This window comes from Eumetopias jubatus, unplaced genomic scaffold (assembly GCF_037043125.1).
Source record: "Eumetopias jubatus isolate StellerSeaLion01/CBP00866 unplaced genomic scaffold, mEumJub1_p1.0 scaffold_11, whole genome shotgun sequence".
In the NCBI taxonomy this organism is placed as follows: Eukaryota; Metazoa; Chordata; class Mammalia; order Carnivora; family Otariidae; genus Eumetopias; species Eumetopias jubatus.
The window spans coordinates 67,464,810-67,492,224 of NW_028274817.1; the positions used below are offsets into that span (position 1 = coordinate 67,464,810).

At 37.7% G+C, this 27,415-nt stretch overlaps 1 long non-coding RNA gene across 13 annotated transcripts in view; it reads right to left on the reverse strand.

The window, feature by feature from the left end:
* The window catches only part of LOC114203229 (uncharacterized), a 136,757-nt gene that overhangs the window by 78,336 nt on the left and 31,006 nt on the right, over positions 1-27,415 (reverse strand). For 8 of the 13 annotated variants that reach the window (XR_015769446.1, XR_015769447.1, XR_015769449.1 and 5 more), the window contains 2 exons: positions 20,563-20,659; positions 14,639-14,774 (listed from right to left, as the gene is read on the reverse strand). The exons of 2 other annotated variants lie outside the window; for them this stretch is intronic. This is a non-coding gene — a long non-coding RNA (uncharacterized LOC114203229). The remainder of the gene's footprint in view (positions 1-14,638; positions 14,775-20,562; positions 20,660-27,415) is intronic. 3 more of the 13 variants (XR_015769457.1, XR_015769451.1, XR_015769454.1) reach the window with 2 other exon arrangements.

The window sequence follows — 27,415 nt, forward strand, 5'->3', positions numbered from 1 at the left end:
AAAACAGTTACTCAACAATTTCATACATTACACTATGCTCAACATGATAAATGTAGTTAGCATCTGTCACCATATCATGTTACAGTATCATTGACTGTATTTCCTATGCTATATTTTTTTCATCCCTGTGACTTTATTTTATACTCGGAGTCTGTAACCTTTTAATCCCCTTTGCATATTTCGCCTATCCCCCCACCCCCTTCCTTCTGGCAACCACCAGTTTGTTCTCTGTATTTATGATTCTTTGCGGTTTTTTTGTTTTTCTTCATTTGTTTTCCTTTTTAGATTCCATATATACATGGAATCATATTAACTGTCTTTCTTTGGCTGACTTATTTTACTTAGCATAATAACCCATAAGTCCATCCATGTTGTCACAAATGGCAAGATCTCATTCTTTACAGCTAATATTCCATTGTATATAAATACCACATCTTTATCAATTCACCACCTATTGAGAGACATTTGGGTTGCTTCCATAACTTGGCTGTTGTAAATAATGCTACAATAAAAACAGGGGTGCATATAACTTTTTGTTTCTGTTTACTTTAGTAAATACTCAGTGGTGGGATTACGGGATCATACGGTATTTCTATTTTTTTGAGGAGCCTCCATACTGTTTTCCACAGTGGCTGCACCACTTTATTTCTAATCAGCAATGCACAAGGGTTCCCTATTTTCCACATCTTCATCAACGCTTGTCTTTTTTATATTAGCCATTCTGACTGATGTGAGGTGGTATCTCATTGTGGTTTTGATTTGCATTTCCCTTATGATTAGTGATGTCAAACATATTCTCATGTGTCATTTATCTGTATGTCTTCTCTGGAAAAATATCTGTTCAGATCCTCTGCCCATTTTATAATGGACTGTTTTGTTGGTACTTAGTTCTTTATATATTTTGGATATTAACCCTTTCTCAGATGTATCATTTGAAATATTTTCTATCATTTAGTAGGTTGCCTTTTTATTGCATGGCTGGTTTCCTTTGCTGTGCCCAAGTTTTTTATTTTGGTGTAGTTTCAATACTTTATTTTTGCTTTTGTTTCCCCTGCCTTAGAAGACATCTAGAAAAATGTTGCAATGCTGATGTCTAAGAGATTACTTCCTATGTTTTCTTCTAGGAGTTTTATGGTTCCAGGGCTCACATTTAGATCTTTAAGCCATTGTGAGTTTATTTTTGTGTATGGTTTAAGAAAGTGGCCCAGATTCTGGACAGCTACATGTAAAAGAATGAAACTGGGCTAGGGGGCTGGGGCTTGCTGAGGCAGCAGGCCATTTAGGGTGCCCAGACCCTGCTACTGTCTGCACTACCAAAGTGGAAGGAAATATAAACAGTAGTGCTCCACCAGCCCTTCCAACCCTGAAGAGAATTCCAGCAAGCCACCTACCATTTGGTGGAGGATTAGTTCCCTTATATTCTAGTTGCCTTTTTCAAATATAGTTTTTCTGTGGCCCAGGGCAGATAAATCTGCTCCTGGTCCCTCAGTACTATACTTCTCTACTGCGGTTGTTAAGCATCAGGGGTGGGTTTCTCAACATTACTGTGTCTCTTCAACTATTCTCTATGTTGTCTCTATCCTTTGTTGTGCAGAAGCCCTCAGTTGTTTTTTTTTTTAATTTTATTTATTTATTTGACAGAGAGAGACAGCTAAAGCAGGAACACAAGCAGGGGGAGCGGCAGGCAGAGGGAGAAGCAGGCCTCCCGCTGAGCAGGGAGCCCGATGTGGGGCTCAATCCCAGGACCCTGGGATCATGACCCGAGCCAAAGGCAGACACTTAACGACTGAGCCACCCAGGCGCCCCCTCAGTTCTTTTTCAGGGGGAATTATTCTATATCTAAGTACAGATTTAGTGTCTGTGAAGGAGGTGAGTTCAGCATTACCCCGTGTCACCATCTTGGAACCTTCCCCCAACCTTTTTTTGATTGGTGTTTACATGCTATTATCAAGTTCTAATCTTTTACCTTAACATATCTATGTTAGGATATTGAAAGAAGGTATCTTGTAGATAGCATATAGTTGGGTTATGATTTTTTAAATCAAATCTGACAGGCTCTGAGGTTTGCTTGATCATTTACATTTACTCTAATTATAGATACGTTTGGATTTATGTCTACCACATTACGATATTTTGACTGTCTCCTGCATTTTGTATTTCTTTACATGTTTTAAACATTCTGTTTGTGTGACTTTTGGGTTACACTTCTTTGGGGAATTAATAATTTAGAGATTTTTTTTTAAGATTTTTATTTATTTATTTGAGAGAGTGAGCACAAGCAGAGGGAGCCACAGGCAGAGGGAGAAGCAGACTCCCCACCAAGCAAGGAGCCTGACGTGGAACTCAATCCCAGAACCCTGGGACCATGACCCAAGCCGAAGGCAGACACTTAACCGACTGAGCCATCGAGGTGCCCCTAGAGATTTTTTTTTTAAGATTTTATTTATTTGAGAGAGAGCGCGCAAGCAAGGGAGCACAAGCAGGGGGAGCAGCTGAGGGAGAGGGAGAGGCATACTTCCCACTGAGCAGGGAGCCCAGTGTGGGGCTCGATCTCAGGACCCTGAGATCATGACCTGAGCCAAAGGCAGACACTTAACTGACTTGAGCCACACAGGTGCCCCTAATTTAGAGATTTTTTTTTAAACTTTAATTAAAAATATAATCTTTGTCAGTCTCTTCAACAAATGGTGTTGGGAAAATTGGACAGCCACATGTAGAAGAATGAAACTAGACCATTTTCTTACACCATATACAAAAATAAACTCAAAATGGATGAAAACCCTAACTGTGAGGGGCGCCTGGGTGGCTCAGTCAGTTAAGCGGGTGTCTTTGGCTCAGGTCATGATCCTGGGGTTCTATGATCGAGCCCCATGTCCGGCTCCCTGTTCAGCGGAGAGCCCGCTTCTCCCTCTCCCTCTGCCTGCCACTCTGCCTACTTGTGCTCTCTCTCAATCTATCTGTCAAATAAATAAAATCTTTAAAAACAAAAAACAAACCTAACTGTGAGACAGGAATTCAACAAAATCCTAGAGGAGAACACAGGCAGCAACCTCTTCAACCTTGGCCAAAGTAACTTCTTGCTAGACATGTCTCCAAAGGCAAGGGAAACAAAAGCAAAAATGAACTATTGGGACTTCACCAAGATAAAAAGCTTTTGCACAGCAAAGGAAACAGGTGGCAAAACCAAAAGACAACCTACAGAATGGGAGAAGATATCTGTAAATGTCTTATCAGATAAAGGGCTAGTATCCAAGATCTATAAAGAACTTATCAAACTCAACACCTGTTAGAATGGCTAAAATCAAAAAGACAAAAAAGGATGTGGAGAAAAAGGAAGCCTCCTGTATACTGGTGGGAATGTCAACTGGTACAGCCGCTGAAGAAAATAGTATGGAGGTTCCCCAAAAATTTGAATATAGAAATACCATATGATCCAATAATCCCACTACTGGGTATTTACCCAAAGAAAATGAAAACACTAATTCAAAAAGATGTGTGCATCCCTATGTTTATTGCAGCAATTTTTACAATAGCCAAGATATGGAAGGAATTCAAGTGTCCACCAATAGATGAATGCATAAAGGATAAATATATATATATATATATAATGGAATATTAATCAGCCATAAAAAAAAGACTGAGATCTTGCCATCTGCAACAATATGGATGGACCTAAAGGGTATTGTGCTAGGTAAAATAAGTCAGACTGAGAAAGACAAATACCGTATGATTTCACTCATATGTGGAATCTGAAAAACAAATGAATAAACAAAAAACAGAATCAGACCTATAAATATAGAAAACAAACTGATGGTTGCCATAAGGGTGGGGAGTGCCATAGGGAATGAGGGGATGGGCAAAATGGGTGAAGGGAAGTGGGAGGTAACAGGCTTCTAGTTATGGAATGAAAAGTCATGAGAATAAAAGGCAGAGCAGAGGGAATATAGTCAATGACGGAAACAATAAAGAAAACTAAAAGGCAGCCTACAGAATGGGAGAAGATATTTGCAAATGACATGTCTGATAAAGGGTTAATATGCAAAATACATAAAGAACTTAAGCTCAACACCCAAAAAACAAATAATCCAGTTAAGAAATGGGCAGAAGACATGAATAGGACCTTTCCAAAGAAGACATCCAGATGGCTAACAGACACATGAAAAGATGCTGAACATTACTCATCATCAGGTAAGTACAAATCAAAACCACGATGACAAACCACCTCGCACCTGTCAGAGTGGCTCACACAAAGCAATAGGTGTTCGTGAGGATTCAGAGAAACGGGAACCCTCGTGCACTGTTGGCAGGAAAGCAAACTGGTGCGGCCACTCTGGAAACCAGTATGGAGGTTCCTCAAAAAGTTAAAAATAGAACTACCCAGGCACCTGGGTGGCTCAGTCAGTTAAGCTTCTGCCTTCAGCTCTGGTCATGATCCCAAGGTCCTGGGATCAAGCCCACATCGGGCTCCCTGCTCAGCGGGGAGTCTGCTTCTCCCTCTCCCTCTCCCCGTGGGCTTCTGCTCTCTCTCACTCATTCTTTCAAATAAATAAAGTCTTTAAGAAAAAAAATAGAACTACCCTACAATCCAGAAATTGCGCTACTAGGTATTTACCCAAAGGATACAAAAATACTGATTCGAAGGGGTACATGCACCCCGATGTTTACAGCATTATCAACAACAGCAAAACTATGGAAAGAGCCCAGATGTCAACTGGCTGATGAATGGATAGAGAAGATGTGATGTATATATACGATGGAATATTATTCAGCCATCAAAAAGTATGAAAGGTTACCATTTGCGACAATGTGGATGGAGCTAGAGTGTATTATGCTAAGCGAAATAAGTCAGGGAAAGATAAATACCATATGATTTTACTCATGTGGAATTTAAGAAACAAAACAGATGAACATATAGGAGGGGGAAAAATAAATGGAAACAAACCCTAAGAGTCTCTTTTTTTTTTTTTTTCCCTAAGAGTCTCTTAACAACAGAGAACAAACTGAAGAGTAATGGAGGGAGGTGGATGGGGGAGGGGCTGGATGAGTGATGGGTATCAAGAAGGGCACTTGTTATGATGAGCACTGGGTGGTGTACTTAAGTGATGAATCAGTGAATTCTACTCCTGAAACCAATACTGCACTGCATGTTAACTAACTTGAATTCAAATAAAAATTAAATAAAAATAAAAAAATAAAAAATAAAGGAATACAGTCAATGACATTGTAATAGCATTGTATGGTGGCAGATGGCACCTATACTTGGTAGTGAGCACAACATAATGTTTAGAGTTGTTCAACCACTTTGCTGTACACCTGAAACTAATGTAACATTGTGGGTCAACTATATTCGAATAAAAAAATTAAATAAAAAAATTAAAAGTCCTAAAATCAATTGTATTTCTTTACTAGCAATAAAATATCCAAAAATGGAATTAAGAGAACTCCATTCTGAATAGCATCAAAAAGAATAAAACATTTAAGGATAAATTTCACAAAAGAAAAAACAATTTACATATTAAACACTACAAAACACTGCTTGGAAAAAGCAGTATTATTATACAGACAACACCCACCAAACTGATCTATAAAGTCAATAAAATCCATACGGAAATCCCAGCAGGCTTTTTTTGTATTAAAAAGAAAATGGGGGGCACCTGGGTGGCTCAGTCAGTTGGGCATCTGCCTTCAGCTCAGGTCATGATCCCAGGATCCTGGGATTAAGCCCCGCATCGGGCTCCCTGCTCAGCAGGAGAGTCTGCTTCTCCCTCTCCCTTTGCCCCTCCCCCTACTCATGTTCTCTCTCTCAAATAAATAAAATCTTAAAGGAAAAAAATGGCAAGCTGATCACAAGTGCAAGGCTTACAGAATACCCAAAACACTTTTGAAAAACAATGTAGTAGGTCTTTTGTTACCAGATTTTAAAACTTACTTTTAAAGCTACAATAATCAAGATAATATAAAACTGATGAAAGAGTAGATATAGAAAATAACTGATAAACTGGACCTCATCAAAATAAAGAAAGTGTTTCAGATAGACACTATAGAAAATGAAAAGACAAGTTACATAGTTAAGAAAATATTTGTAAATCATTATTTTTGATAAGGGACTTGTGTTCAAAATACATTATGTGTATATATAAAGAACTCCTATAATGCAGTAAGAAAAAATTAGAAATGGAGAAAAGCTTTAAAAGATATTCCACCAAAATTATATGAATGAGCAATAAGCAAATGAAAAAATGCCCAATCTCATTAGAGCTTAATTAAGGAAATGTAAAATAAAGCCATAACGAAATATCACTTCACACTAACTAAACTGGCTATAATCAAAAAGACAGATAATAACAAATGATGAAGATGCAGACAAATGTTAACCCTCATATATTGCAGGTGGTAACATAAAATAGTATAGCCACTTTGGAAAACAATTTGGCAGTTTCTTTAAGTGCTAAGTAAGTATTTACCCTATGACCCAACTATTCCATTCAAGAAAAATGGAAATCATACAAGGACAGGTACATCAATTTTCATAGCAACATTTATTAATAATAGCCAAAGGAAATAAAAGGAATATAAGTCAAATTTCTGTCAAGTGCTGAACTATGAAACAAAAATGTGGTATATCTATAATACTGAGTAATATTCAGCTCTAAAAAATATATATATACAAATACATGCTACCACAAGGATAAACCTCAAAAAAATTGTAGTAAGTGAAGGAGGTCAAATTCAGTATCATGAATATTCTAAATTTCATTTATATGAAGTATCAAAGAACGGCTAAATTTTATGTAGAGGTCAGTAGTAACACAGGACTGAGGATGGGAATAGGACTGACTATAAATGAGCTTGAGGGAATTTTGGAAATAATGCAATGCCTTATAACTGGATTGTGGTAACAGCTGCACACTATACAAATTTACTAAATGAATAAATGAACTGTGTACAAAAAAAGGAATACATTTATTATATGATATTTTATCTCAGTAACACTTAAAAAGAACCAAATTGAAATTCTTAACTAAAAATAAAATATCTATGATTAAAAAAAAATTCACTTGAGGGGGCAACTGGATGGCTTAGAGTTGGCTGAGCATCTGAACTCTTGGTTTCAGCTCAGGTCATGATCTCATGGGTCCTGGGATTGAGCCCCCACGTTGGCTGCATGCTCAGCAGGGAGTCTGCTTGAAGATTCTCTCCCTCTGCCCCTCCCCCCAACTTGAGCACTCAAGCTCTTTCTCGAATAAATAAATCTTTATTTTTTTTAAAGACTGATTATTTGACAGACAGAGAGAGAGAAAGAGAGAAAACACAAGCGCACAAGCAGGGGTGCGGCAGGCAGAGGGAGAGGGAGAAGCAGGCTTCCCACTGAGCAAGGAGCCCGACACAGGGCTCGATCCCAGGACCCCGGGATCATAACCTGAGCCAATGGCAGTCGCTTAACCAACTGAGCCACCCAGGCACCCCTAAAATAAATAAATAAATTTAAAAAAAAAAATTCACTTGAGACCTCAATAGCAGAATGGAGACAAGAGTCAATAAATTTGAAGACAGATCAATAAAAATTACCCAATCTAAGCAACAGAACAACAAAAAGTTTGAAACAAAACAGTCTCTGAACTTATGAAGCAATATTAAAATGTCTAGTATACAAGTCATCAGAGTACGAGGAGAAAAAAAAAAAGTTTATAGGAATATTACTGGAAAACTTCCCTAACTGATGAAAGATAAATCCACATATTGAACTACCTCAGCAAATCCAAACAAGACAAACTGAAAGAAAAACACCCAGAAATATCACTTTCAGCAAACTGCTAAAAACCGAAAATAAAAAAATTTGAAAGCAGCTACAAAAAGCAACACAGTTCAGATAGATTATCAATGACTCAAACTACCGCAAACTTCTCATCAGAAACCACGGGGAACAGAAATGGTAGAAAAACATCTTTATAGAGTGCTAAAAGAAGAGGGGCACCTTGGTGGTTCAGTCAGTTAAGTGTCTGACTTTTGATTTCGGCTCAGATCATGGTCTCAGGGTTGCAAGATGGAGTCCCAGGTCAGGCTCCAGACTCAGTGGGGAGTCTGCTGGAGATTCTCTCTCTCCCTCTGCCTGTGCCCCTCCCTGCACTCTCTCTCTAAATAAATCTTTAAAAAGTTAAAAAATTTAAAAAAAAAAAGTGCTAAAAGAAGAAAAAACTTCTAGCATTTTATCCAGCAAAAAAGTCCTTCAGGAATGAAGGTGAAATGAACCCATTCTTAGATGAAAGAAAATGAAGAGAATTCATTTTAAAAGGAGTTGAGATGAAATAATAGAGTTCTTCACTCTCGGGCGCCTGGGTGGCTCAGTTGGTTGGGCGACTGCCTTTGGCTCAGGTCATGATCCTGGAGTCCCGGGATCGAGTCCCACATCGGGCTCCCTGCTCAGCGGGGAGTCCGCTTCTCCCTCTGACCCTCTTCCCTCTCGTGCTCTCTATCTCTCATTCTCTCTCTCAAATAAATAAATAAAATCTTTAAAAAAAAAAAAAAAAAAAAAGAGTTCTTCACTCTGAAGGTGAATGGATACCCAGGGGAAGCTAACATCTTTAGAAATGAAGGAAGACCAGAACTGGTAAATGACTGAGGAAATATAAAAGCTCATTTTTCTCCTCTTAGGTTCTTTATATAGGACTCTGAAAAGCAGAAATCATAACACAGTCTGATGGGCTTTCAAAATACATAAATGTAAAACACATGGCAACTATTAAAAAAACCATTTAAAAAAGTATGGCTTTTGTTTTACTTGAAGTGGTAAAACATTACATCTATATAAACTGTTAGGTGATTACTAGGTATGTTTATTGTAATCCCTACAGCAACAACAACAGAACATACCAAAAAATTTAAAAGAACATTAAAATGGAATACTAAAAATATTCAAACAATGCAAAAGAAAAAAATGAAAAACAGAGAAACAAACAATAACAAAGACAATGAAGCTCAGACAGAAAGCTAGAAACATCATCACTACATCCTTAAGAGAAGAAACGGGCCTGACAACTGCAAATTAGTGACTTTATTAACCATAGAAGTGAAGTCATAGAGTAAAAAATTACATAGAAATTTAGAGAAAGGTAGGTACCTGCAGAGAAAAACAGAATCTGAGCATTTGATCATTGGAACAAATGCCACAAAAAGTGGCAAGAAAGTAGGAAGATATAACTAAAAATTAAAATATCCTGCTAAAGGCCAAGTGTAGGCTATCATGAGAATGACAAGCCTTTGGGGGGAGGGGCGTTTCAAAAAAACAGGGAGTGCGTTGTACCCACCTGCAGATTTTTTTAAAGATTTTTTTTTAATGATTCATTTGAGACACAGAGAGAGAGAGAAAGAAAGAGCATAAGCAGGGGGAGAGGCAGAGGGAGAGGGAGAAGCAGGCTCCCCACTGAGCCAGGAGCCCAATGTGGGGCTCGATCCCATGACCCCAGGATCAGGACCCGAGCCGAAGGCAGACTCCCAACCATCTGAGCCACCCAGGCGCCCCCCACCTGCAGATTTTACAAACAGGTGGCCACAGGGAAGATCACAGAGAAAGATTCCCTTGGTGCTACTTGGTGGAGGGGAGCAGCAAGTATGGCTGAAATTCTGCCCATATGTATTCCTCCCATCTCTCTTACCAAAACAAAACAAAAACACCCAAACAAAAAACCCACAAAAGTTCCTAAACTAAAAGCAAGATCATTAAAACCTATACTCTGAAGCACTGAGTAGAGGATTAGATGGCATAGCATTATACCTGAAGGTGCAAGAAGACTTGTGAAGACCGTATCCCAAAACCCAGATTCACAATGTCTGCTTAAGACTGAGTCTCAATCCAAACATTAGAGAATGTTCCCATTTTCTACCCCCAAACACATGCTGGCAAGCACTGAGTGAAATTAGAAGATGACACAGAGGAAAGCTGAAGAAGACAGACCCTCTCTGAGGAGCAGTGCAAAGGGACAAAAACCACACAGGGACACAACAACAGAGTATCATTACATGGTTCCAAGTCTCTGGTACAGAGAGAAACCATAGTAACAAACACTAAATCCAGCCCAATACTGAGTAGGTTGACACAAAATTCTACATAAATAGCCTAGAAAAAGGGAAGGCGTGCTTTTCTCAAAGAATAAAAGTATTTACTTCAGGAGGAGGGGGAAGCTGGTGGAGTAGGAGGACCTTAAGCTCACCCTATCCCACATTTACAACTCGGTATCATCTGCATCCAAGCCAATAAATCGTAGAACAAACTGAAGACTGACAAAACAGACTCCACAAGTAAATATGGAGAAGCTGCTGCATCTGAAAGGGTAGGTAGGTCAGAAAGGCATAGAGAGGCTGCCCGCAGGAGGGAGGGAGCTGCATGCATGCAGAGAGGGCAGAGAAATAGGCCCTAACACCAGGGAGCTCACACAGGAAAGATTAATCCCCCCGGCCATAATGTTTGGCTTTAAAAAACAGATGGGCTGGTGCAGATGAGTCAGGAGAGGTTATCAAAGATGGTATTTGGCCAAATCCATTAGAGTACTACTTGGTTCCAAATATGGATGATGAAGGGGAAGGAGAAAATGATGATGACGACGAACAAGAAGGATTGGAAGATACTGATGAAGGGGCGCCTGGGTGACTCAGTCGGTTGAGCATCAACTCTCGGTTTCAGCTCAGATCTCGGAGTCGTGAGATGAAGCCCCTTGTTGGGCTCTAAGTTCAGCCAGGAGTCGGCTTGAGGATTTCTCTCCCTTTCCCTCTCCCCCTGCTCACTTGCTCTCTCTCTCAAATAAATAAATCTAAAAAAAAAAAAAAAGATACTGACAAAGAAGTAGATGATGATAAAGGTGAAGAGAATGAGGGGGAGAAGGAAGGACAGGAGGATGAAGAAGAAAAACACTGATGGATTCCAACCTTCATTTTTTAAATTTCCTCCAGTCCCTGAGAACAAGTTGCAGTCTTTTTTTTCCTCTTCTTGTGCTCACTCACCCTGTTTTTTGAAGTCATTTTTCTCTCTCTTTATAACATGGTTTTCAACTTATGTTGGGGGCGGGGGAATACCTTGAGCAGAATACAATGGGAAAAGAGTCTCTACCACTTTCCTTTCCAAATTCATTTTTACCCCTTCCTGTCTCAACAAAAACATACACGACCATGCTCTGTGGGGAAAAAAAGGAAAACCTGCTCCCTTACCTTTGCTGGAAGCTGGAGAATGCTAGGCCCCTGTATAGCAGTGTACGGAATTCTAACTTTTTTCCTCCTTTTTCTGTATATTGGGCTCAGAGATTACACTTTGTCTCTCTGTGAATATGGACAGTTAGCATTTGCCAACATGTGTCTTTCTACTTTCTCTTACTTAAAAAAAGAAAGAAAAATTTAAAATGGAATTACAGAAGATCAGCAAAGGGTAGGTTTGAGATCCCTGGGTGGGTTAAATGGGCACTTTGACAACATGGCTTCTCCTTTAGTATGTTTAACTGTGATGTTTAATGGACATCCTTGCAGTTTAAGATGACATTTTTAAAATTATATTCTCTACCTATGATGACTAGAGCCCTGCCACTCAGCAGGAGATCAGCAGAACCTATACATATGATCTTACTTGGAACTGACATTTCTTATTACAATTTTGCTCCTTTTTATTTTTAAATGTTCTTTGTGTTTCACTGGAAAGATCATGCTCAGTTTTAAATGCTAAAAGTGTACAAGTTGTTTTGTTACAATAAAACTACCTACCTACCTACCTGCGTACAGACATACACACCAAAGGGGTTGAATTCCATCAGTTTGTAAAACCAGTAGGACTGGGAGCCTGGAGCTTTACAAGTCAGCTGACTCAGCACTGGGTAAACCATGAGAGCTAGTTACAGCTGGGTCACTGGCCTTAAAGAGACAGCAGCCCATGTGAGGAGGCAACATAAAAACAGCAGTTTACACAACACCAGGGGCAAATAGCAGACAGATCTGTTCATACTGATTTCAGAGTGTGTTGGGGGACTTCAAAAACAAGGGGGGCTGGAAGCGCCATTTTCCTTCCCTGCCCCCCAGCATAAAACACGGAGCCATCTGTGGGAGGCAGGGCTACACAGACACTTGTTACCTTACCTGCTAGCAGTGCACCCTGCCCAAAAGGTCTCCTGAAGAGTCCCCCACTCCAAGCCTGCTAGCTTCAGCCCTGGCCTCAGGACAAATTTTCTTAAATCCCTGTGTTCACCCCACCCGTGCAGCCACAGGGTGCACAGCTGCTGTTTCAAGCCACACCCATCCACCACACCGTGCCCAGCCAATGTGTCCCCAGCCACCATCATGCACCACACCCACCTGCATGCTCCCCCCCCACCCCAATCACTGAGTTCAGCCCCTAGCTGCCACAGGGCTTCGGGAGATCCGGCAAAGAACTAGTGGCCCAGTACAAACTTTGCTAACACCACTACCCTGCCCCCAAGTTCCCTGGTGGGCACGCCCACTCAAAGCTGGCCTGCCTGGGACCAACTAACACCACAAAGAGCAATTACAGCCCACAAGAGGCAGACAGAGAGTCGGCGCAGACAACTGCACTAAAAGGAAAAATGACTCAGACACAGCAACAGGGCATATGTAACACGCATAGGACACTCTCCTGAAGTGCCAGGTTTTGGTGAACAGCATACCACTGCAGGACACTCCAGGACCTCTTCTTCATACAGTCACTACTTTCAAGAACCGAAGACACAGATGACTTTCTTAACATAGAGAAACAGACACAGAAAAGCAGACAAAATGAGGAGACAGAGAAATTTATCCCAAAGGAAAGAACTGGACAAGACCACAACCAGAGATCTAAGCGAAAGAGATATTAGTAAAATGACAGACAACTTAAAGCAATGATCACAAGGATATTCACTGGATTGAGAAAAGAGTGGAAGACAAGAATGAGACCTTTAACACAGAGATAAGGAATAACACAGCAGTGATAAAGGGCTTGATATGAAATGAGAAACATACTTGTTGGAATGAAGAGCAGGATGGAAGAATCAGAGGAATGAATTAGTGACCCAGAAGACAGAAATGGAAAGTAATCAAGGTGAGCAAAAGACCGAAAAAAATTATGCAAAATGCGAACTCAGGGAACTCAGTGACTCCATTAAACCTAACAACATTCATATTGTAAGAGTCCCACAAGAGGAAGAGAAAGAAAAGGGAGCAGAAAATTTACCTGAAGAAATAATAGCCAAAAACATCCCTAATCTGGAAGGGAACAGATATCCAGATTGAGGAGGCAGAGAACACCCATCAAAATCAACAAAAGTAGACCCATACCAAGACATCTGATTATGTAACAAAACATAATTAAATTTGCAAAATAGAGATAAAAAAATTTAAAAGCATCAAGACAAAAGAAGTCATTAACTTACAAGGGAAAACCCATACAAATAGCAGATTTTTCAACAGAAATTTGCAAACCAGGGGTGCCTGGGTGGCTCAGTTGGTTAAGCGACTGCCTTCGGCTCAGGTCATCATCCCAGGGTCCTGGGATCGAGCCCCGCATCGGGCTCCCTGCTCGGCGGGAAGCCTGCTTCTCCCTCTCCCACTCCCCCTGCTTGTGTTCCCTCTCTCGCTGTCTCTCTCTCTCTGTCAAATAAATAAATAAAATCTTTAAAAAAAAGAAAGAAAGAAAAGAAAGAAATTTGCAAACCAGAAGGGAGTGGTATGATATATTAAAAGTGCTGAATGGGAAAAATCTACAGCCAAGAACATTCTTTCCAGCAAGGTCATCCATACACAATAGAGGGAGACATCAAGTTTCCTAGACAGACAAAAACTAAAGAAGTTCATGACCAATGAACCAGCGCTGCAAGAAATATTAAACAGGACTCGCTGATGGAAAGGAAAGATGAAAAAGATAGTACAAAGTAAGAAATAACAAAAGCAGTAAAAATGAATATGTCTGTAAAAAATCAGTCAAGGAACTAACCAATAAAAAAGGATATGAAAATAATAACATATACCTAAAACATGGGGAGGAAAGGAGTAAAGAATGGGTTCATATTTAAATGACCATAAACAATATAGACTGCTATCTGCAGATGAGGTTATATACAAACCTACTGGTAATGATATATCTAAAACCACTAATATATAGGCAAAGAATAAAGAAAAAGACATCCAAATATATCACTAAAGAAAATCAGCAAAACATGAAAGACAAAAAAAGCATCAGAGAAAATCTTTAGAAACAGCCACAGAACAAGTAATAAAATGGCAATAAATATTTATCAATAATTATGCTGAATGTAAATGGATTAAAGGCTCCACTCAAAAGATACAGGATGACAAAATGGGTAAAAAATGCCTATAGGAGATTCATTTTTGACCTAAAGACACCTGCAGATTGAAAGTGAGAGGATGGAGAAGCATCTATCATGCAAATGGACATGAAAGAAAGCCAGAGTAGTAATACTTATATTGGACAAAACAGATTCTGAAAAAAGACTGTAACAAGAAACAAAGAGGAACACTATATAATCATAAAGGGGAAAATACAACAATTAAGATGTAACAATTGTAAATATTTATGCACCCAACAGAGGAGCATCCAAATACATAACACAGTTAATAATGAACATAGTAGGGAACTTAACACTTTACTTACATCAATGGACAGATCATCTAAACAACATCAAGGAACCAATGGCTTTGAATGACACACAGGAGAAGATAGATTTAAGAGATCTAGGCAGCAGCTCTTTCTGTCCATGGGTTCTGTCCCCGTGCTTTAATAAAATCACCTTTTTGCACCAAAAAAAAAAAAAAAAGATTTAACAGATATATTCAGAACATTCCATCCTAATCAGAATACACATTCTTTTCAAGTACACATGGAACATTTTCCAGAATAGATCACTTACTAGCGCACTAATAAAAAAAACCTCAACAAATTCATTAAGATCAAAATCATACCATCCATATTTTCTGATCACAATGCTATGAAAACAGAAATCAAAAACAAGAAAAAAAATCTGGAAAGACCACAATACATGGAGATTAAATAACATACTACTAAACAACAAATGGGTCAACCAGGAAATCAAAGAAGAAATAAAAAAATACACAGAAACAAATTAAAATAAAACACAATAATCCAAAACCTGTGGGATGCAGTAAGAGGTTATAAGAGGGAAGATTATAGCAATACAGGCCTACCTCAAGAAGCAAAAACAATCTCATGCAACCTAACCCTGCATTTAAAGGAGCTAGAAAAAGAACAATAAAACTAAAACCAGCAGAAGGAAGGAAATAATAAAGATTAGGGCAGAAACAAATGATAAAGATTTAAAAAAAAACACACACAATAGAATAGATCAATGAAACCAGGAGCTGATTCTTTGGGGGAAAAAAAAAAATCAATAAAATTGATAAACCTCTAGCCAGAAATATCAAGGAAAAAAAGAGAAAAGACTCAAATAAATAAAATCACAAATGAGAAGAGAAATCACAACCAACACCACAGAAATACAAACAATCAGAGTATTATGAAACACTATATGCCAACAAACTGGACAACCCAGAAGAAATGGATAAATTCCTAGAAACGTATAAACTACCAAAACTGAAACAGGAAGAAATAGAAAATTTGAACAGACCAACAGATAATCAGCAAAGAAACTAAATCAATAATCTAAAAACTCCCAACAAACAAAAGTCCAGGACCAGACAGCTTCACAGGTGAATTCTACAAAACATTTAAGGAAGAGTTAATACCTATTCTTCTCAAACTATTCCAAAAAGTACAAAAGGAAGGAAAACTTCCAAAATCATCTTATGAGGCCAGCATTACCCAGATACCAAAACCAGATAAAGACACCACAAAAAAGGAAGTAACAGGCCCATACCCCTGATGAACATGGATGCAAAAATCCTCAACAAAAATACTAGCAAACCAAATTCAACAATACATTTTTTAAATTATTTTTAGATTTTATTTATTTATTTGACAGATCTCTCCTAGATAAGAACACAGGCAGTAACTTCTTTGACACATTGGTTGTACCAATTTCTTTCTAGAGAGATCTCCTGAGGCAAGGGAAAACGAAAGCAAAAATAAGCTATTGTACTACTGGGTATTTACCCCCAAGAATATAAAAACACTAATTCAAAGGGATACATGCACCCCTCTTGTTATAGCAGCTTTATTTACAACAGCCAAGATATGGAAGCAGCCCAAGTGTCCATCGATTGATGAATGGATAAAGATGAGGTGGTATATACATACAATGGAATATTATTTAGCCATAAAAAGAATGAAATCTTGCCATTCCAACAACATGGATGGAACTAGAGAGTATAACGCTATGTGAAATAAGTCAGTCAGGAAGGACAAAAACCGTATTTCACCCATTCACTCAAACCATATGATTTCACTCAGAATTTAAGAAACAAAGCAAGCAAAGGGAAAAATAAGAGAGACAAATCAAGAAACAGATTCTTAATTATAGAAAACAAACTGATGGTTACCAGAGGGGAGGTGGGTAGGGGGATGGGTTAAAGAGGTGATGGGGATTAAGGAGTGCACTTGTGATGAGCACATGGGAATGTGATGTATGGGAAACATTGAATCAGTATATTGAATACCTGAAACTAACATAACACTGAATGATAACTAAATGGAATTAAAATAAAAACTTAAGAAAATACTTCAGGATCTACTGTCTTACATAATACGTCTTCCAGCAAAATTATAATGTAGATAAAAACAAAGGGACAAAAAACAGTGTGAAGAAAATCCAATCTTCAAAACCAGATTCAGATATGAGACGTAGAAACTAACAGAGAATTTAAAATAACTAGGATATGTTAAAAAACATAGACAACAGGCCACATCACGTAGGTAATATCAGAAGAGTTGGAACTATAAAAAAGAATCAAATAAAAATGGTAGAAATTGAAAACACCTTAACAGAAATGAATATGCCTGCCTTTAAGGGAGCTTATAAGTAGACTCAACACAAATGAAGAATCAGGGAACTTGAACATAGGTCAACAGCAACTACCCAATCTAAGATGCAAGCAGAAAGTAGAGGGGGAAAAATTCAAAACAGAACTACGGAGGCAGTAAGATCAGTGGTTGCCATTAGTTGGGGGCAGGAGGAAGGGAATAAATAGGTGAAGGACAGAGATTTTCAGGGCAGAGACTGTGTAATACTTTGGTGATGGATACATATCATTATACATTTGTCCAAACTGTGAGCCCTAATGTAAACTAATGACCTTAGATGATGATGTGTAAATAATGAAGGTTGATCAGTTGTAACAAATGTACCACTCTGGTGGAGGATGTAGATAATGGGAGAGGTGATGCATGTGTTGGGGGAGGGAGTATATGGGAAATTTCTCTACCTCCCTCTCAATTTTGCTATGAACCTAAACTGCCCTAAAAAGAAACTGTTAGAATAAAAAAAGTTGCCCATACTTTAAGAAATAAATTTATCAATTAGCATTAGTATTGTGCCTTCAGCGCTCTTTCTAAAACTGTAGAGGTTTTCCTGTGTCTTCTTCTAGATGTCATATAATTTCTCTATGATTCATTTGTATAATGAGTGAAGTATGTGTTCACACTTTCTTTTGGCATGTGGTCCTCCAATTGTTTCGGCAGCTTTTGTTAAAGAGATTAGCCTCTGAACATTGAAGGGTCTTTGCATCTGTGTTGAAAATAATTAGATTTCTGTGGATCTATTTCTGTCTCTGTTTCACTGATCTTTGTCTTTCTCCTTTCACCAATACCAAATACTACTGACTACCATTTTTATCGTAAGCCTATAAATAAAATATACTGTGTCTTTTCAAACTGTTTTTTTAAGATTTTATTTATTTATTTATTTGAGAGAGAGGGGGAGAGCAGAGAGGGCAAGAGAGAGGGAGAAGCAGACCCCCTGCTGAGCAGGGAGCCTGACATGGGGCTCCATCCCAGGACCCTGAGATCATGACCTGAGCAAAAGTCAGACGCTTAACCGACTGAGCCACCCAGGTGCCCCTCCTTTCAAACTTTTTATTTTTACTTTTTTAGAACTGTTTTGGTTATTCTAGTTTCTTTGCATTTTCATATAAATTTTAGAATAAACTAGCAATATCTACAAAAAGACCTTGCTGAGATTTTGACTGTGACAACTACTGAATCTACAGATGAAATTCGGAAGATTTGATATCTTACCAAATCTTCTGATTCAGGGATGTAGTATTAATCCCTATTTATCTAGATCTTCTTTTATTTCACTAATATTTTGTTATTTTCAGCAAAAATTATAAAAAGCAGCAACAGAAAAAAACACACAAGTGACCCAAAGAATCTTCACTCGTGATTTCTCATGAGAAACAATGAGGACCAGAGGCAGTACTTGGTATACCCAAAGTGCTAAAAGAAAAAATGAAAAAATGACAAGGAAGAAGCTTATCTCCAGAAAACTATCTTTCAGTAATGAGGAAAAATTAAGACTGACAAAAAAGGACTAAGAATTCAGTTAGTCAACCTGCCTTAGAAGAAAAAAACAAATTCCTTCAAGCTGAAAAGAGATTACTTTAATTCAAATCCATATGAAGAAATAAAAAAGAAGCGCATATGAAGAAATAAACAGGCTCAGAAAAGCTAACTACATAAATAAATGTAAATGACAGAATAAATATAATTTTTACTCTTTTCTTCTAAAATAATTCAAGAGAACTGCATAAAAGATATAAGTATTGGGGCACCTGGGTGGCTTAGTCATTAAGCGTCTGCCTTTGGCTCAGGTCATGGTCCCAGGGTCCTGGAATCAAGCCCTACATCAGGCTCCCTGTTTGGCGGGAAGCCTGCTTCTCCCTCTCCCACTCCCCCTGCTTGTGTTCCCTCTCTCGCTGTGTCTCTCTCTGTCAAATAAATAAAATCTTAAAAAAAAAAAAGATACAACTATTATGCACATTATAATCTCTTAAACAATTTTAAAATGAACTAAAAAATACACTAGAAATGAGAGTTTCCTATTGCTAGCCAGCAATTGGTATTTTCAGGTTTTTAAACATTTTAATCACTCTAATATGGGTATGAGGATTTCTCATTTTTTTTAATTGAATTTCTCTAATTGCAAATGAGCATCTTTTCATTTGCTCATTGGCCATCTCTGTATCTTCTTTGGTGAGGTGTATGTTCAGATCTTTTGCCCAATCTTCTGCCCAATTTCTAACTGGGTTGTTTTCTTATTATTGAATTTAAAGAGTTCTTTGTATATTAAAGTCTTTTATTGGATATGGGTTTTGCAAAATTTTTTTCTAGTCTGTGGTTTGTCTTTTCATTCTCTTGACACTGTTTTTTCAGAGCAAACATTTTTAATTTTAATAAAGTCCTGCTTATCAATTTCTTCTTTCATGAATTACACTTTCGATGTTGGATCTAAAACTCATCACCCAACCCAACTTCACATATTCTTTTATATTTGCTTTTAGAAGTCTTACAGTTTTCCATTTTATATTTAAGGTCTATGATCCATTTTGAGAGAAATTTTGTTAAAAGTGTAAGGTCTCGGGCGCCTGGGTGGCTCAGTCGTTAAGCGTCTGCCTTTGGCTCAGGTCATGATCCCAGGGTCCTGGGATCGAGTCCCACATCGGGCTCCCTGCTCAGCGGGAAGCCTGCTTCTCCCTCTCCCACTCCCCCTGCTTGTGTTCCTGCTCTCACTGTCTCTCTCCGTCAAATAAATAAATAAAGTCTTAAAAAAAAAAGTGTAAGGTCTCTAAGTAAGTTCACTTTTAAACATACAATTGATTCCAACACTATTTGAAAAGACTACCCTTTCACCACTGAGCACTCTTTCTGCCTTTGTCAAAGATCAGTTTGCAATATTTGCATGAGTCTGAGTTCTCTATTCTGTATCTATATGTCTGTCCTTTTACCAGTGGCATGCTATCTTCATAACTGTAGTTTTATAATGTCTTGAAACCAAATGGCGTGAGTCCTTCAACTTTGTGCTTCTTCCACACTACGTTACTTGTTACAGTGTTTGCCTTTCCATATAAAGCTTAGAATCGGTGTCACAAATGATGCCAAAGACATTAATAGGAAAATGAAGTAATACCACAAACAACTATATGCTCATGAATTTGATAAATAAGATGAAATGGAACAATTATTTGAAAGATCACCAAAGCTGACTCAAGAAAACTTGAACAGCCCTATACCTAGTAAATAAATTGGACTGCAAGTTACATACCAAAAGATGAAAACTTCAGGCCTAGATAGTTTCATTGGTAAATTCTACCAATCAAGTAAGAAATAATGCCAATTCTACACAATCAATTCCATTAAAAAGAAGAGGAAAGAACATGTCCCATTTATGAAGTCAGTATTATCCTGTTCACAAATTGAGAGAGAAATATTGCCAGAAAAGAAAATTACAAATCAGTATCTTTAATGAACACAGATGTAAAAACTGCCACAGAATGTTAGCAAATAAAATGCAGTAATATGAAAAAATATATATCACAATCATATGGGTTTCAACCAAGAAATATAAGGTTAGTTCAACATTCAAAAATCAATAAAATTCAGGGTACCTGGGTGGCTCAGTCAGCTAAGCCTCCAACTCTTAATTTCAGCTCAGGTCATGATCTCAGGGTCCTCTCTACCCCATTCCACACTGTACTGGAAGGCCTACCAGTTCAATAAAGCAAGAAAAACTATTATAAGGCACACATGTTAGAAAGGAAAAAATTAATTTGCAGGAAACATTGTCCAAAAAATCTCAAATAATCTACCAAAAAAAAAAAAACCCTCTAATGAAAAAGTGAGTTTAGCAAGGTAGCAGACTATAAGGTCAATAGACAAGTCAATCATATTCCTATATATGGCTATAATTGGAATTCAAAATGAAAAAAATAAAAATTATAAAATTTATAATAGCAACCCCAAAAATAAAGTTCTTACATATAAATCTAACAAAATACATGCAAGAACTCTATGTGGAAACAACAAAATATTAATGAAATAAATCAAAACAGATCTAGATAAATAGGGAGAAATACTATGCCCATGAACTGGAAAACTCAGTAAGATATCAAATCGCCCCAATTCATCTATAGACTCAATGCCATCCCAATCAAAATCTCAGCAACTTCTTTTTACAGATTTTTTTAAAGATATTTTTGCAGATGAGAGGAACACTAATGTAAAAAGAGACATTCTCTGACACACAGCACAAAGGAAAAACTTAACCTGAAGCTGAAATAGTCCTTTAGGAAAACTAGAGGCTACCATCCTAGCCAAACAATTCTGTTCCCTAAGTGGGGGTGTCATGATGAGAAAAGCAAGCCATTTCCCCTCCTCTGGGCTCCAGAGCAGCAGTGTAGAGGTTTTGCCAAGGGGTAGAGACAGGTTGTAACAGAGAGAGCTCAAAAGGTATCCCCAAGAGAACAGACTTAATTTGGAATACCCTGGGGGAAAAAAATCAATCCTAAGAGTACTCCCAAAAACAACAGAAATTTTGTTGGTAAGCAGTTAAATGGAGACTGGTAACCACATGAGAGCAACAAGCTAAAAAACACCAGTTAGAAGTTTACCAGAGAGAACCAGGGAAAAAGATAACAGCATCCCTCCCGTGGTCTGTATATACACTCTAAGACGACAATGGAATTAAACCAGAAATCAATAATAGAAACATAGCTGGAAAATCCCAAAATACTTGCAGATTAAACAACACACTTCTAACAATCTGTCAAAACTCACAAGGAGAAACAGAGAATCTTATTAGGCCTGTATCTATCAAAGAAATGGAATCAATAATTAACCCTCCAAAACAGAAAGCATCAGACCCAAATGGGTTCACTGGTGAATTCTACCAAACATTTAATAAGATATAATACCAATTCTCTAAAATCTCTTCCAGAAAATAGAAGCAGAGGAAATACTTCTTCATTCTATGAGGCCAACATGACCCTAACACCAAAATGAAAAACACTGTAAGAAAAAAATACCGCACATCAACATCTCTCATTAGCAAAGATGCACAAATACCCAACAAACTAGCAAACTGAATCCAAATACGTTAAGAGAAGAATTATACACCATGACAAAGTGGGGTCTGTCTCAAGTATGCAAACCTAAATCAACATTAGAAAATCGATGAATGTAAACCATCACAACAACTAAAGAAGAAAAATCACAAGATCATATCAACAGATGCAGAAAAAGCATTGGACAAAACCCAACACCCATTCATGATAAAAACTCTCAGCAAATTAGGAATACAGAACTTCCTCAACTTAATCAAGAGCCTCTACCAAAAAAAAAAAATACAGCTAACATACTTAATGGTGAGAAACTGGAATTCCCACAAAGATCAAGAAGGCAAGGATGTCTATCTCTCACTACTCCTTTTTGAATTGTACTAGAAGTCCTAACCAATGCAAATTGTGTAAGACTGTTGAATCACAGACCTGTACCTCTGAAACAAGTAACACATTGTATGTTAAAAAAAAAAAAAAAGAAGATAGTGGGAAGGGAGAAATGAAGGGGTGGAAATCGGTGGGGGAGATGAACCATGAGAGACTATGGACTCGGAGAAACAAACTGAGGGTTCTAGAGGGGAGGGGGGGTGGGGGGATGGGTTAGCCTGGTGATGGGTATTAAAGAGGGCATATACTGAATGGAGCACTGGGTGTTATACACAAACAACGAATCATGGAACACTACATTAAAAACTAATGATGTACTGTATGGTGACTAACATAACATAATAAAATAAAATAAAAAAAAAAGAAAAGGAACACAGACTGGGAAGAAAAAAATATGACTGTCTTTGTTCGCAGATGACATGATAGATGTATAAAATCCTAAAGAATTGACTAAAAAACCCAAACTGGAACTAAGAAGGAATTACACCAAGGTTGCAAGATACAGGGTTAATATACAAAAATCAATAGTTTTCCTATAAGCCAGCAATAAGTGGAATTTGAAGTTAAAAACAATACTGGTTACATTCACACATTCACACTACCCAAAATGAAATACTTAGGTATAAATCTAACAAAATATTTGAAAGATCTATATGGGGAAAACCACAAAACCCAGATAACAGACATCAAAGAACTAAAAAATGGAAACATATTCCAGGTTCACAGATAGGAAGACTAAATACTAATCTTTGTCGACTCATGATGAGGTTATGTCCCCAAAAAAACTCACCGTAAGTTGAAAATATAAGTCAAAAAAGCATTTAATACATCTAACCTACTGAACATTATTGCTTAGCCTCTGAACATGCTTAGAACACTTATACTAGCCTACATTTGGGCCAAGTCATCTAACATAAAGCCCATTTTATAATAAAGTGCTGAATACCTCATGTAATTTATTGAATAATGTTCGGAAAGTGAAAAAAACAAAATGGCTGTATGGGTACAGAATGGTTTTAAATGTACTGGTTGTTTATCCTCATGATCTCATGGCTAGCAGCTCACTGTCACTGCCCAGTATCACAAGAGAGTATCATACTAGATATTGCTAGTCCAGGAAAAGATCAAAATTTAAAATTTGAAGTACAACTTCTACTAAATGTGTATCACTTTTCCACCATCATAAAGTTAAAAAATCTAAGTTGAACCATCGTAAATTGGGGACCATCTGTACTGTCAAGATGTCAGTTCTTCCCAATTTGTTTCAACATACTCAATGTAATCCCAATCAAAATCCCAGCAAATTATTCTACAGATTATCAACAAACTGATTCTAAATTTTATATGGAGAAGTAAAAGACCCAGCATAGCTAACGCAATACTGAAGAAGAACAATGTTGTAGGACTGACACTATCTGACTTCAAGACTTGCTATAAAGCTACAGTAATCAAGACACTGTGCTATTGCTGAAGGAATAGACAAACATATCAACAGAATACAGAGCCTAAGCCCAGAAATAGACTCACAAGGACATACTCAACTGATCTTTGACAAAGGAGCAAAGGTAATTCAGCAGAAAAAAAGTCTTACCCATAAATGGTGACTGAATAACTAACTGGACATCCACATGCAATAAAATGAACCTAGACACTGACCTTATAGTCACAAAATTAACTCAAAATGGATCACAACCTAAATATAAAATGCAAAACTATGAAATTCCAGAAGTGAACACAGGGGAAAATCTAGATGAATTTGGGTATGGTGAAGACTTTCTAGATATGCCAAGATCTATGAAAAAAATGTTTGATAAGCTGGACTTCATTAAAATTCAAAACTTCTGCTCTAAAAGACACTATCAAAAAAAAAAAAGGACACAAACTGAAAGAAAATATTTGTAAAAGACATTATCTGATAAAAGACTATTATCCAAGGGCACCTGGGTGGCTCAGTCCGTTGAGTGTCTGCCTTCAGCTCATGTCATTATCTCAGGGTCCTGGGATTGAATCCCACTGGCTCTCTGCTCAGCAGGGAGTCTGCTTCTCCCTCTCCCTCTGTGCTCTCCCTCTCTCTCTCTCAAATAAATAAAATCTTAAAAAAAAAGATTATTCAAAATATACAAACACCCTTAAAACTCAAGAACACCCAATTAAAAAATGAGCAAAACACCTGAACAGACACACTTTACCAAAGATAGGGGCTGACAAATAATCATATAAGATGCTCCACAACATATATCATCAGGGAAATGCAAATTAAAATAACAATGAGATACCGCTCTATACCTATTACAATGATCAAAATCTGAACCTCTGAGAATACCAAATACTAAAGAGGCTGTGGAGCACAGGAACTCTCATTCATTGCTAGTGGGGATGCAAAATGGTACAGTCATTTTGTAAGACAGTTTGGTAGCTTCTTACAAGACTAAACATACTCTTAATAATACGATCCAATAATCACACTTCTTGGTATTTACCTAAAGGAGTTGAACACTTACACCCACACAAAAACCTGCACACAGATGTTTATGGCAGCTTCATTCATTGCCAAAATGAGGAAGCAATCAAGGCATCCCTCTGTTAAGTGAATGACTAAACTGGTACACTGAGATAATGGAATATTCAGCACTAAAAAGAAATGAGCTATCAAGCCATGAAAAGACAAGCAGGAACCTTAGATGTGTATTACTAAGTGAAAGAAGTCAATTTGAAAAGACTACATGATGTATGATTACAACTATCTGACATTCTGGAAAACACGAAACCATCAAGACTGTAAAAAAGATCAGTGGTTGCCTGATGCTAAGGGAGAGAGAAGCACAAATTGGCAGAGCACAGGGGGATATTTAGGGCAGTTATGGGAAAACCAAGAAACTAGACTGACCAAAACAGTTTTAGGGGGCAGGGGAAGAAAACAATTGGAGCACTCACACTACCTGTTTTCAAGACTTATTTCAAAACTTATTCTGCAGCATCAGCAAAATGATAGACACAGAGATTAGTGGAACAAAATGGCCTATCTAGAAATAGACCCACACGTATATATGGTCAATTAATTTGTGGCACTGATATAAAAAGAGTTCAAGGGAAAAAACACAGGATTTTCAACAAACAGTACTGGAATTATTAGAGAATGAGGGGAAAGGGCTAACTATAAAGGAGCATGAGAAAAATTTTCAGGCTATTAAACAATTTTATATCTTGACTACAGTGATAGTTATACTGTGAAGTCCTTCGTGAAAACTCAGTAAGTGTAAAACTAAGGAGGGTGAATTTTACATTATTCAAATTACACTTCAGTAAACCTAAAAAAATATTTAAAACCTAGATACTGGGCGCCTGGGTGGCTCAGATGGTTAAGCGTCTGCCTTTGGCTCAGGTCGTGATCCCAGGGTCCTGGGATCGAGTCCCGCATCGGGCTCCCTGCTCCTTGGGAGGCTGCTTCTCCCTCTGCCTCTCTCTCTCTCTCTCTGTCTCTCATGAATAAATAAATAAAATCTTAAAAAAAAAAAAACCTAGATACTACGTAGTAAAAATCGTGATACAAATACATTAAGATAATGGAAAGGACCAGCAGTTGAGTATGTATATAATACAGCTGAATTCAGGGTGGGAGTTAGAAGGGTATATGGATTGGGGCACCTGGGTGGCTCAGTTGGTTAAGCAACTGCCTTCGGCTCAGGTCACGATACTGGAGTCCGGGGACTGAGTCCCACATCGGGCTCCCTGCTCAGCAGGGAGTCTGCTTCTCCCTCTGACCCTCCCCCTTCTCATGCTCTCTCTCACTCTCTCTCTCAAGTAAATAAATAAAATATTAAAAAAAAAAAAGAAGGGTATGTGAAGGAGAGTTAAATATCATCCAGGGTGGGCAATCAATAGATAACAGCTAAAACTTAAAAATTTAAAAAAAAAAAAGCTACATTAGCGTATGATTTGGATACACAGATCTAACAGAAAAATTGAGATTTCAGCATGATTTGGTTGGCTCTGAGAATGGAAAATTAAGGAGGGAAATCAGACAACTGTGTTTTTATTTAAACAAACTTAAAAAGCTATACAACTCTACTATATGATAGATCTTTTATTTTTAAATTTCAATCAAAAGAAGTACATCTACATAATGAATGTGTGCAATTAGTTCACTGGTAACATTAAACTATTGTTTAGTTAATTTATAAACTGCATTTTACATGAAGTTTAGAATCACTTAAAAGATGCACAAGAAGATGGGGATGCGAGGCTTCTAAATATGAAGGAACAGCATATTCCCTAAGTCCAAGCATTACTTAAATAAACAGCTAAGTAGCCATCTAGTGTAAAATTTCAACTTAATCAGCTGAAGTCTCTGAGGCTGGGCATTGACTACAGGAGTAATTCTGGCGCTCTACTCCCTACCAATTGGGAAGACTGAAAATTACTTCACTACAGAAACCTGATATGTAATATGACAAAGGTGGGCCCTGATCACCTATGCTTTCACCAAACTGGAGCTTTCCTCTAACCTCCCATTCTATGACTAGCCTTCATTCCTGTTAGAAGTCTTGCCCTGTACCTCAATCTTTTGGTTTGGGTCCTGCACCAATCTAAACCAACCATCAGGGCATGATAATGTGCTAGTATGTCTGCCTGAGTAACATAACTACCTAGAAGTTTCCTGCTGAAATGCTCTACCCACCAATTTGGATCCCATCCCTCTGAATGCCAGGCCAGATCAGACATACATCTGCCGTCCCCTACCCCCAAACAACACGCACTTTAGACCAGTGGTTTTAAAGCTGTTAGAAGAGTTTACACTCTTAACACTTTTCGACAAAACAAAGAGCTTTAGTTGACTTATTTACTATAAGAGAAAGTAAACTAAAAAGCCTTCTAAATATTTAAAATACCTATTAATAATTAGTCAATTTAATGATTAACTTGGTTAACTTAAATGGTTGATGTTTTATTTACTTATAATCCTGACCCTAAACCTAATACATCACATACATAATGAATTTAACATAACAAATTTCTG